The sequence below is a fragment of the Stigmatopora argus genome, chromosome 2 (genome assembly GCF_051989625.1).
Source record: "Stigmatopora argus isolate UIUO_Sarg chromosome 2, RoL_Sarg_1.0, whole genome shotgun sequence".
Lineage (NCBI taxonomy): Eukaryota > Metazoa > Chordata > Actinopteri > Syngnathiformes > Syngnathidae > Stigmatopora > Stigmatopora argus.
Window position 1 is genome coordinate 17,696,217 of NC_135388.1, and position 13,988 is coordinate 17,710,204.

At 38.4% G+C, this 13,988-nt stretch overlaps 1 protein-coding gene across 5 annotated transcripts in view; it reads right to left on the reverse strand.

Annotated features, from left to right (window-relative positions):
- znf609b (zinc finger protein 609b) overlaps positions 1-13,988 on the reverse strand; it is an 86,460-nt gene that overhangs the window by 53,953 nt on the left and 18,519 nt on the right. The window lies entirely within an intron of this gene.

Below are 13,988 nucleotides of genomic sequence, written 5' to 3' on the forward strand. Positions count from 1 at the left end.
AAATCGAAAGGGGGATTTGTTAAACTACAGCACATGATTTGTGTCAGTCATCTCAGAGGTGTTTGTCTGATGGTGATGCTGACAATACTTTCACTTTGCTTGATAGATTTATAACTTGTCATTATAGATGTAACGATAAACTGTTAACTTACAATGGTTTTCTGGTGTATTCTCTTAGCTCGCATGGCAACATCTTTGCAGAGTCAAGGTTTCCAGGCATTTAATCTTGGTTCTAAGCCTTGCTTCTCACAACAACGATTTCTTTAAATTCTCTGCGTATGAGTGAGCTATAATTTTAAAATCATGTCTGTAACTCAACACCAGTTATCCTGAATGCTTTATTCAAGCCATTTATGCCATACGTAGCATAAGCGTAACCATTAATTAGGTTCAGGTGGCAATTAGTTTATCACAGAGTGCAAGAGAGATTTGCAGTTTAGTTTATCACATAGTGCAAGAGTCATTTGCAGTTTTGGTTCTTGGTAAATAATTACAATGTTAAAAAAACACCTTTACATTAAGATGTGTGGTCATTTTAAGATACCAATTTCCTTGTGTAATTTGAAACATTAAAGTATGATAACTTTCCTAAAGGTCCAAAGTAGTTCACGGCTCTGTCCATACAGTTGGATGTGAGACTGATTTGTAGCTTTGGTTTTTTTGTGTTTTTTCCCCCACAAATTCTTAAACTGTCACAATCGTAAACTTCCTACACGCTGACTGCATGATGAGTGCTGAAGACACATCTGAGCAGCGTAACTGCAACATAAATCAAATCATATTTAAGATGAGGATAAAAATAAGTGGGTATGTACACTTACACCAAAACCAAAGTCATGCCTTGGTTTTAGCAAAAGAAGCCTGTCATGTGATTATTACATGTTTTTTTCACAACCAAGAATTTAAAAAACTGATTATCTCTACAACTTCAAATGACATCTTAACATCGAAGGACGCAAACCCAACCCACATGGTCTAGTTTCTGCTTTTAAAACTGTCTTTCCATACTTAAAGATTGTGTAACGTTCAATCTAAAAGGTGGAGGCTGCAAGTTGAAAAAAAGATTCCATGTTAAAACTGTCTCTAACTTGACAGTAGACAATTATTTAAATGTTCTTTTGACAAAGCATGGCTTTATAACTAATTGTATTTATTATTAGAAAACAGAATGTGCAAAGAGAACTTGCTAATCACAGACTATACAGGCAGAAGGCGTCAACGTACACAGATAACCCTCTTCAGCTTTGCAAAGACTTCTTGATAGGAGCATACAACTAAGGTTGGAAATGAAAATAACGGCCACATTACATTCTACAGGGAATTCTTCTAGACAACAGAAGCAGACACATGGGCATATACCAAAACAAAACAAGGCTTAACAGGAATTGAAATGTCACTGTCAGTGGGAACTGAAACCACGCTGCCTGTGCCGAAGTCAGGCCAAGTCACCACAACACGTTCAGTTACTCTTCAGAAAAAGATATGGCTGCATGGCTAGGTGATATAAATGCTCCAAAAAAAGAAAACCACTTATTTTTTCCAAATCGGACAATGTTTAATGATGCTTTATCACCACTTTCACTCGTACTGTCATGCCTGAGTATTGTCAGGCCCTCAAATCACATCACCCTGTTAGACACTGCAGGTGTCAACAGTGAGTCCATAATTGCATTTATCATTATTTTTATTTGTAAAATATGTATTTATTCAATTCACTGTTAATTATTGTTAATTATGTTGTTATGTTTTGATGTCAACGTGTTAAGTCCTTTAGGATATGGTGATGGTTAGAAGAAGTTAAGACCTTTGACAGCCAGAAATCTTGCTTGCTAGGTGACCAAATACTTATTTTCCACCTTAATTTGGAAATAAATTCTTTAAAAATCAAACAATGTGATTTGCTTTTTTTCCCAAATTCTGTCTCTCATGGTTGAGGTTTACCCATGTTGACAATTACAGGCCTCTCTAATCTTTTCAAGTAGGAGAACTTGCACAATTGGTGGTTGACTAAATACTTATTTGCCCCACTGGAACCTCCGTAGAGTCGTAATGCGCAAACAAAACTGAAGCTCAAAAGCTTGTGTTCTTCTGTTTTGAATGAAAATGTCTTGGCTTGTATCATTGACAGCAGTTTCGTGACTAATGACACTCCTTTAATCCCAACAATGCTTATAACGTCATTAATGTGACAGTTTTTGCTCGATCACGATAGCTACGGAATTTTAGAATTAACATGGGGGTTCTTTAGAATTTAAAAATACAGTAGCTGATATTGTTTACACATCTTTACAAAAAAGTCATGTATGCATGTGAGAATAATGACTAGAAATTATACAGGTCCAACGATTACCGGCGCCAATATTTGGCTATTTGACGAATATTGGTATTTTTTTATTTTTTTTATTTTTATAAACGGAGCGTCTGAAAACCTTCTGACTACCAGTAGTTCAATTTTGTCCACTGTAGAGGACATTTGTAAACCTAAATATCTCCCACCCAGTGCATCCAATCGCTGATAGTCAGGAGGATATGGGGAAATTAATTTAAAACCGGGTTATTCCCGTTCAGATGCAGCCATGCTTCTCTTTCTCCTGCCTACTGTTGCATGCTCAATTGACAGTCACGCCTAGCATAAAAGACCTGCCACAGCTGCTTGTTAAGGGATCTTTTATCTTGAACATATCAAGTGACTTGCCGCGACTTTGGTTCAATTCTGCGTGGATTGTTGGTAATGTAATAGATTCCCTCACTCCGAACTCAGAGACCACCACCCCACCCCACACACAGCCAAACACAGCTTTCTCTCACAGCGCTGGTGTGTTAACTCTCAAGCACGCATATAAATGCAACGCTATACAAATTAAGTTGAATTGTACATTGGTGGTTATGCAACATACATCAACATGTAAGTTGTAAGAATCCTCAATATATTTCTTAATATATGGGTGAAAAAGATCACTTTGCCTTGCCTGGTCGATCTCTACTATACATGCTCAAATTATGACATGCGTTTTACGTGGTTGTATAGCTTAACGTGTAAAAGCGTGAATATATTTATTTTAGAAGGATGAAATCCAGTAATTAACAAGGGGCTTTTGTTTGATATCTAATTATTCAACTTTACAAAAAAGAGACAGAAGAAACACGATAGGTTCAGTACAATATTTACACATGTATTTTGTTATGTACTTTTCTGGTTCAAAACTATGTTTTGTGTGAGTACTTTGGTCAATTTATGAAGCAGCTGCTGTAATTACATTTTACCAGAATACTGCTCCTTCTCTCAGTGAAGCCCCAAAGCTTCAAATCACCTTTGATACCAAAAGACAAAGCCTTAACACTTCAGAGGGTTTCATTTGCTTATTACTAGTTAGTACCCATCCATTTTTTCTCCAGCACATGGAGCATTTAATCTCATTTCTTAAAGACAGTTGCATCCAAAGAGCTTGGAACAACCACTTTATTAGGGTGAGCTTTGAAAAGGCCCTTTGAGTGCTCTAAAGCTTATGAAAATTTGAGATCGCTCATTATTAAGGGTTCTTCTACCGTCATTCATATGTCCGCTAAAAACAAGTTAATGATAGGTTTTAGACAATTGAGAGATCCAGCTGTCCCTGTTTGACTGTGAAAACAGTTCTGTGGTCTAATTTGTCCAACACCTCCACAAAAGAGAGGTTGTAACTCTATCGGCAGTTGACCTACTGTACTGCCCTCAGCTGGAACTGCTATGGCAAGCCCTTTTTAAAATGCCCCCACTGAGGGAAATATCCCAGTGAGATTCTCATTGAGCAAAAGGCATGCAAGTTGTGCAACACCCACAGTGCTTGCCCTTTTTCACAGATCCAGTTTCATTGGGTTATCTATGAGAAGGGGCCACTTTGTTGAAATCCGCTTTGAACTTGAAAACATATTTACCAAGAAAAGGAAAACTATCATAAATTTTGTGGACAAATGACAAAAGGGAATTAGTGGACCATTTCCTTCTTGTGTGGACAAAGGTATGTGGCAATGCTACAGAGGAATTTAATTAATTCTGTTGCAGATCAATAATGGGAGATTTGTGAAACAAAAAATGTGCAATGTTTAAGCTCACCACAAGACAAATCAAGACCGATATAATTTGCTAATTTGACATTTAGTCTGGATGCTCAATGTCGGCTCAAATTACTTGCTCCTCTGGAAAAAGTTAATATTGACTTATATGGATGAAGGATATTTTTTCCAAACTAATGTGTGAAAACGCAGGAAACGCAAATGCTTCAGGTAGAGGTGGAACAAGCGACCAAAGCTACATTGGAAAAGTTTGGCAAACGCACTTCAGTGCCATCTTGCAATGACTGGGCCGCCAGCAGGGTCTGAGTGACACACAGAGCCGCACCAGAAAGAAGATTCCGGACACAGCACTGCATTTTCAATTTTCGCCGACACAAAAACACAAAGTAACACTTAAGATTTATCGGCTCTTTATCTCGTAAAGAGAATTTTACATGAGTAATTCACGAAATTTTCCTTTTAAAATACATTTCAATTGAATATTGCCTTAGTCGAGATTTTCATTTTGAAATGCATCTCCTCCAAACTTTTTACTACTTTATAATTTCATTTCTGCACAAATCAAACAGCAGCACATCCAGATGGAGAGGGTATCCACATCTAACCTCGGGTGATTTTTTAAAAAGAAAAACAGCAATCATATTTGTTTACTTACTGCCGAAAGGGCTTCTGGGAAAGCCAATGACGAAGGTGTGGTGCATTCACGGTTATCGGGAGAATCACAATAATAGGTTATCAGGAGAAAAAAAATCACTCCCCCTATGATTACGTTTTTCTTCTTCTTTTTTTAAAACAAAGCTCATCGCCAATACTTTGCACACACCTCAAACAGAATTAACTGACGTCGTGAAAGTCGGATGTTAATTTCTAATTAAGATAGTAATCGTTTTTCTTCGATAACTGTATATGGTGTACCTTGGCTGAATTACAAATGCGACCTCATTCAATTGATTTGGACAACGAACAACGGAGACTTTACATTCGTCTCCTCGACAGAGGCGCAAGCAGTTCAAGGCTACAAAGCTAAAGCTAGTCGTCGTCTAGTGACAGTCAGCTGACCTAGCAACAACAGCGAGTCCGTCGGATGAAGAGGTCTACGTCTACTATCCAACCCGACGATCAAATCACCACGACGCCGTCGAACCTGAAAGGCTACACTGTTTACAAAGTCACCGCTCGGGGCACCGAGTACGACGCCGGCTCCCAGCTGTGGAACGTGTCAGTGTTCGACGTGCACAGCGGCTCCAGCCTGCTCTCGTACCGTGGCGGAAACAGCTCGGCCCGGACGCTTTGCCTCCTCGACGGACAGTACCTGCCCTCCGCGCAACTGGCCAAGAGCTTCATCAACAGTTGACCGAGTCGCCATTTCCAGCAAGCGCTACGAACATCCGAACGAAGGGTTAGCCGCCGAAGCTAGCCGCTAGCTCTACATCCCAAGTTGGTGCAGTTCGCTAACCCCGTTGTATTTTGACAATTAGAATATGAATGACTCTCACTGCCAAATGACCTCCTCAGTTGATGCGGACACATGCTTGGCTTGTGGAGAACTTGTGCATGATGGTATTGCTTGCGATTCATGCGACGGGTGGCTCCACTTCAGATGTGCCGGTTTTTCCGATGTGGATATTGTGAACATTGATGATGATACTGCCTTTCAGTGCGATGTCTGTGATCCATCTCACTCATCTTGTCAACCATACATTCCTCCATGTGGTCTTTGCTCCCGCAACAGCAAACGCCTCAGATCTATAAACTGCAATTTATGTAAAAAAGATTACCACTTGAGCTGTGTTGGACTTACCAGGAAACAAGCAGACTCACTCACTCCTTTCTGGGAATGTGCAGCTTGTACGGGAATAACTGGTAATACCGTTGACGTCCAATTTGGAGGGAAGAACGTAGTCTCATCTTCCCTGTCCACTGATGAATTCTCAAGATACATGGTAAATCTTCGTAAGTCATCCGTTGTGGTGAAACGAATTCCAGCCGCAGCTCGTCATCTCTTCTCTACAACTCTAGCTTCATTGCTAACAGAAGTTTGCTCAAGTCAAAGCCGCTCAGCATGGTATCGGCTACTAGTGTTCCCCGGATTTGTTCTTCATTTCGCCAAAAATGACTCAGACACAGCCAAGGGCAGCTCTTTAGCCTCAAAAATCAAGTCAAACATATCAGAATTTCTTGCTTCATCTGATCTCCCAAGTATCACAAAAAGGTTGGAATGCAGATCCATCATTTCGAGTTTCCGTCGTCCTAATCTTCAAAAAGTGGTCAACAGCAAATTGAATGATTTCGACATCAAAGGCGCTGTTCGGGCCCTCAGTTCATCGAACACGTTTGTTCCGATTGACGACAGTGTCATTACCAAATTGAAAGTAAAACATCCTCCTGCTCCTTCCCCGATCATTCTCCCAGACAATGTTGACCCACCTCAGCTAACTTTCACCCCTGAGTGTCTATCGAAAGCCATTTTGTCTTTCCCTAGTGGATCCGGTGCCGGTCCAGATATGTTGAGACCACAACACTTGAAAGATTGCATCGGGAAACGCCAGGGAGACTCCGCAATCGCTCTCATTTCATCTTTGGTGAAGTTTTGCGAGTTAGGAGCAAATGGGAAGTTTCCAAGCTTCATTCGTGACTTCTTTTTCGGAGCTCAATTATTCCCTCTATCCAAAGTCAATGGAGATATCCGTCCAATAGCAGTTGGAAACACTTTACGTCGCTTGATTGCTAAATGTCTGATTTTTCCACGTCTGTCATCGTTGAAAAACAAACTCCTACCCCAGCAGTATGGCGTGGGTGTAGCTCGGGGTTGTGAAATTATCTCACATGCGGTTCGTGAATTCATCCAGCATTCGATCTCACCCACAATCATCATGAAGATCGATGTCCGAAACGCATTCAACAGCCTTGATCGCAACTCAATATTTCAAGCCATCAAGAGTTTTGATCCCTCACTCCTGCCATACATCAGTCAATCCTACGGATATTCATCCAACCTCTATTGTGATGACCACATAATCCCCTCAAGCTCCGGTATACAGCAAGGTGATCCCCTTGGACCGGCTCTCTTTGCCTTAGCTGTAGACCATATCTCAAAAGCAGTGTCATCCAAGCTCAACTTGTGGTACTTGGATGATGCAACGTTGGGTGGTGACCCTGATGTGGTTTGGTCGGACGCTGCGATGGTCAAAGAAAATTTCAGAAGCATTGGCCTTGATATCAACGACGCCAAATGTGAAGTTTACCTTTCAAACCTTGCCCCCCACAAAAGTCAGAGTACGATTTGTCATTTTCAGGAACTCTTCCCCTCAATTGTTGTTGCACCTACTAATAAATGGTCATTGTTAGGTGCACCTCTCCACAAAGATTCAATGCAAGAGTTCCTTGATGCACGACTCAATGACTTGAAGCGTTTAACCTCAAATCTTTGCCAAATTGACAATCATCAGGCCATGTTCATCCTACGCAATTGTCTCTTCATTCCCAAACTTCAATACTTGATGAGAAGCTCCCCGACATTTCGCAACATGAATTATTTACAGAGTTTCGACCATGTCATAAAAGATTGTTTATCCTCGTTGCTGAATGTTGACTTTTCACAGTCTGCATGGAATCAGTCGAAACTCCCAATTCGTCACGGTGGCATTGGTATCCGTTCCCTTGTTGACTTGTCCCTCCCCTCTTTTCTGTCATCATTCTATTCTACAGTTGAGTTAGTGCGACCTGTTTTGTCTTCATCTCAAATTGATCCTCACAAATCAATTGACATTGATGGCGCACTAAATGCCTGGAATGAATGTCATTCTTCAACTCCAATACATCTCGGAGTTCAGAAAGAGTGGGACGAAATCAATTGCCTGAGGATGAAAGGCAATTTGATCGATTCCTCGAATCAGTGGGACCGCAGTCGAATATTATCAGCGTCGACGTTTCCCTCCGGGACTTGGCTGAATGCCTTGCCAAGTGTGACTTTGGGCAATAAGCTCTCCCCCGATGAGCTTCGCATCTCGATTGCTCATCGTCTTGGTGTCAAAGTTTGCGACCCGATTCCGTGTAAGTGTGGTCATTCAATAGATAGCCGAGCTCTCCACCCCTTGTCCTGCCGTGTCCAAGCTGGTCGCTTCCCGCGTCACTCCAACATCAACGACATCGTTAAACGCGCACTATGTCAAGCTGGCGTTCCTTCAATCCTCGAGCCAAGTGGCCTGGTGCGTGCAGACGAGCGAAGGCCTGACGGCTTGTCGATCTTTCCATGGAAGATGGGAAAGTGTTTGACGTGGGATGTGACCGTTGTTGATACCTTTTCTCAATCATCAATTGCTTCATCTGCAATAAAAGCGTGCTCAGCTGCGAACAAGGCAGAGTCAATGAAGGCCGTCAAGTATGCACCGCTTGTCGATAGATACTTGTTCCAGCCCATAGCCTTCGAAACCTCAGGTGTATGTGGGGACTCCACTTTGAAGTTTCTGTTAGAAGTAGGTTCCCGGCTCGTGGCTGTTTCAAACGAGCCACGCGAGTGTCAATGGCTGTTACAGCGCATTTCTCTTGCAGTGTGCCGCGGCAACGCATACAGTGTCCTCGACTGTGTGAGGAAGGTGTGAAGTTATGTGTTATGTGTCATGTTCCACTTAAATTTTTAAATTTTTTTTATTATTATTATTTTATTTTATTTATTTTATTTTATTTTATTTATTTTATTTATTATTCTTATTTTTTTATCCTTGTGAATCTTTGTATTTTATGTCTTGCAATGCTATTAAGTGAATACTTTGTCTAGTCAACATTAGAAACAAAGAAATGTGATCCACATGTCATTAAATTGATAGCAACCAATGGACGAGATATATATTCATTCATTCATTCATTCATTATCTGAACTTCTTTATCCTCACAAAGGTCGCGGGGGGTGCTGAAGCCTATCCCAGCTGACTTCAACCACGAGGCGGACTACACCCTGAATTGGTGCCCAGCCGATCACAGGACAGTTATATGGAAATGTTTAATTCTATTTCATTCAGAGTATAGCTAAATTAAAAAAAAAAAAAAAAAAATGTGTGACTGATACCAATAACTCAGTTTATTCATATTTTTCATTTAGTCATCTGTAGGTAGCCAGTGCATGCCTGTAGAGGAGATACAGTAAAGATTTGTTTTGAACAAATATGACCTAACTTCTACATAAAAAACAACCCTTTTAGCTTTTCCCCTCAGGGGTTGTTCCAGCAACACAGACAATTTGCTATAGTTTGTACGCCAGATCAGTTTATCAAATTGCAATTTTTTAAAGAAAATGATTTCTTTTGAGTAAATTGCTTTTTAAATGGAAACTTTAGTCATAGCTGAGTGCATAATAAAAGATAATTGGTATATGCATACAAAGGATTAAGTACCAACAGACCTACAATATAACTGAACATGTAGGATCTTGAAGTCCTTCAAAGAGATGGTTCGTTTAGTTTCGACAAATAATAACTCCATCTCATTTTATAGGATGTGCATGGGAGATGAAAAAATTCGAGAGAAAAACGAACATTTGAGGAGTCTACAAACTTATCTCTGAACATGTGCATTGTATTCATAACCAATGAAAAATAATAGTTAGCGGAGACAGACGGAAAGAGTTTTGGTAGTGTTTAAAACTGTTTCATATGCCAGGATATTGTAATAATGGGTGGAAAAAAGAGGACAAATTAATCTACGAAGGCAACCTTTATTCATACATATATATTCATACCTGTCAACCTCTGCCGATAACTGCCCTTATAAATGATTATGATTCCCCTTACAAACCCCCCAAAAACCTTACAAACACCGTACGACTCGTACGGTGTTTGTAAGATTTTTGGGGGGTTTGTAAGGGGAATCATAATCAAACCCCCCAAAAACCTTACAAACGCCGTACGACTCGTACGGTGTTTGTAAGGTTTTTGGGGGGTTTGTAAGGGGAATCATAATCATTTATAAGGGCAGTTATCGGCAGAGGTTGACAGGTATGATATATATATATATATATATATATATATATATATATATATATATATATATATATATATATATATATATATATATATATATATATACACACACACACACACACACACACACATATATATATACACATATATATATATACACACACATACACATACATACATACACGCTGTATTTTCCGCACTATAAGGCTCACCTAAAAGCCTCCAATTTTTTCAAAAGCTGACTATGCACCTTATAGTCCAGTGCGCCAGTTGAACAAGGTTGGTCATATTGTGAATATGGACGTCAACAGCTGAATGTTATAGTGCCTCATTGTGTACATGAAAGCACGCACGGCTCACCCGCGTGAACAACATTGAGTTATTATTTGAGTTATTAATGTCATTGTTATTGCTTTGCACTATTATGAGTGTTACTGTATTGTGATTCCACTAACGTTAATGTACCGTAACAGCATCAGAATGTTTTTTACGTGTTTACTGAATGGAGGAAAAGGTTCCCTCCACTATGTGATATGAATGTTGCACTTACATGTTATACCTTGCTGTTGTTAAAAGATAAACCGTGTAACGAAAATACTAATACTTTACCTAGAAAAAAATAGTAAAACAGTTGTTTATTTACTTTGGGAGTGAATTGAGTTGTCAGAAAGCTGATTTGCAATCTATTAATAAAGTTTGACTGACCTATCTGACTGTTTTGTTGACATTCCCTTTAGCACAGCACTGTCTAATGGATGCATATTAACGTAACTCCAGCCTCTACTGTAGCGCTTTATAATGTGGTGCGCCTTATATATGGAAAACGTTTTAAAATATGTCATTCATTGAAGGCCTTACAGTGTGGAAAATACGGTTTGTGTGTGTGTATGTGTATGTATATATATATATATATATATATATATATATATATATATATATATATATATATATATATATATATATATATATATATATATATATATATATATATAATGTCTGGTCTACATTAACCATGATATTCGAGGGATTACGGTATATATGTATATACACACAGACACACTCAGTGGAGTATTAGCATTGTTACATTAAGGTTAATGGTGAAAGACAATGTACTAACCACTTTGGCTTGATATGAATTATAATGATAGTCTCCAAAATGCAATCTTCATGGTTAAAAGGTGAAACTTGCTGCTTTATAGGATTTGTAAACAATGCAAAACATATCACAAATTACACCGAACATGCCATGTGTGAGGATAAGGCAACGAGTCCACTTTTTGCACCGAGTGTAAAGGTCACAGTTACCAGCTAAGTGCGCACATTTCAAAATAAGAGCATACCATGTTGAGAACTGTAGTTGTCTACTCAAACATATCAAGTTCCCTACTAAAATAGATTTCAAATCATAGCCATCATAAAAAATCTGATTGGCAAAAAATAAAATAATTTGGTTTTTAAAACTTGGTAACACGAGCACTTTGCTAAGAGCCATTTTGGATCAAATCATTGTTTTTGATGGGCTCTTATTAGCAGAAAACAAAAATTACATTACATTACAAAGATTTCATATTCAATGCTAAACTAGGTTTCAAATTATAAAATATATTTATTTATAATTATTAGTTTTAATACAGTTTGTGTGTTATATTGAAGAATTACCATTTATTGTATTTCAATGCATAGTTTATTAGAATGTATTGTCAAAGTGGAAAAGGAAACTTGTTTTGCAAGTTAAGCAAAAGCATGCTGTGGAATGGAGCCAGGGACCTTGCAGCTGGTGTAAAAGTAAACAAATAACAAGACTGGCATTACTGAGCACTTACTACTTTTCATTGCAAATTCAAAACTTTCATTCCACTTTGGGACTGTTGTCGAGGCTGTACGAATAAATGCAACTTGATTTAATTTGAATATCAGGCTGGAAAAAATAGAGCGATGTGGTTCTGCTCCAGGGGTTCAGTGAATCTAGGCATAGGTGTCAAAACTACAGTTCGAGGCCCACCCAGGCATTAATGGCCTGCAGCAAATTATGAAAATATAATTGACTATTGAATGCACAAGAATCTTGCTCACCCTATATTCTGTTGCATTTCTCAGCTTTAACATTAGGTAGAGCTAGTCATTTAAAAAGCAACTCTGCATTTAGCTGCTTGAACAAAATGATTCCTCGTCTCTTCTTTTGAGTAGCGATACGGCAAACATTTGACAAACAGCGATAAGAGAACATGCTACAAATGGCAAGCCCATAATTTAACATTTTGAAATAGACAATTGAAATTGTGTAGAATTTCGGTTGTTGAATAAGAGTAGTAAAAGCTGAGTAGTCCTCAGGAGTTAGTAGGTAATCAAAATGCACCAATTGATGCCCACCGTTTTAATTCAAAGACAATATCGCCTGATATTTGAGATGCACTATCCTAACGTAACTCTCTGAATCTTTACTCAATTAAATTTCAAAAAGCTGCTATAATTTTAAATACAAAATGTTTGGTTAAATTCGGCTGTAAAATGCAAATAAAAAAACTAATTAAAAGTTGAGTATGCCATGTCACTACTGCCAAATTTCAAAAATTATATTTCATAGTGGGTAAAGACAATTTTAAGATTTTGTGACCCTGTTTCCTAGTGGCATTTACCAGCCACATGCGCAAAAATAAAGTTCAATATTATCTAATTTACTATTTCTTTCCGACTATTTTCCTTTTTTCAATAAGTAAGTCTTAGAAAGAAATAAAAAACACAAACTGCAAATTAACTATTACTCACGTTTTTATTTTGTGGACATTTGAAAGTTAATGGCTCAATCATTGATTTTTCAATATGATGCTTTATAATAACTCTGTAATGAAAATCTTGATTCTGCACAATGTGCAAAATTCAAAACTTATTTACAGCTTGACGTAGCGTTACGAAATTAATCGTCATGGTAGGTTAAAATGGAGATCTAAAAACTAAAAATTTCAACATTTCAATTTTTTGTTGTAAATTGCTGGAAAACAGATTGCTTTTTTTCATACTATTGATATAAAATGTGTACTTAGTAGTTTGGTAAAAACTACTGTACTAAACTACGGAAGAGTCATAGTACTTGACAACAGCCATGTATCAAATACACAGACTGAAAAGGAGTTATGAAAAAATATTAGTTGAAAAAATATATTAGACTTGATCAAAGCAGCAAAAAAGAAAAGCTATTATAATTTACCGTAAAAGGATTTGGAATAGTAGCGTTAAAGTTAGCATAAAAGTTTTGGCTGTGCTGACACACCGGACATGCATACTACTAGAGTTTTATGCACTTTTGCATTTCGCAGTTTCCACGGGAAAAAAAATTGCAACTAAATCCCAGATTAGCAAGAGACAAAAATCCAAATGTAACAAAATAGCCAGCGCCACTGAACCAACAATGAAACCAAAATATGCCATGTGCTACTCTATTCTATACTGGAGTGACTATTCAGAATTTTTTAAGCCATATTGGGTCAAGTCACAAGGTTGTCATGTCGAGTCAAGAAAAGGTCACAAGTTTGTCACGTCAATTCAATCCGAGTCACAAATTTGTCGAGCGAAGTAGGTCAAAACAGGTTTTTGCGAGTATTGACAAGCCAAGTCATCAAGCTGTCAAGCCAGGTCGCATAAAGTCACAATTTCAATGAGCCATCTACAGTGACAATAAAAAAAAATCTTCAGCGGCACTTAGATAAGTAGTTCGCTGTCCACCTAAAAGTTATGAGCTCAAAGATTTAATCTGGCGGACCAGCCTTCCTATGTGGAGTTTGCATGTTCTCCACATGCCTGTATGGAATTTCTCCAGAAACTCTGGTTTCCTTACAGATCCCAAAAACATGTGTTCTCCATAAATATCATATGATTGTGAACGGGCTGTTTGATATGTCCCCCGCGATCGGCTGGCAACTAGTCCAGGGTGTATTCTGTCTGGTTGATGGTGAGACTTGAATA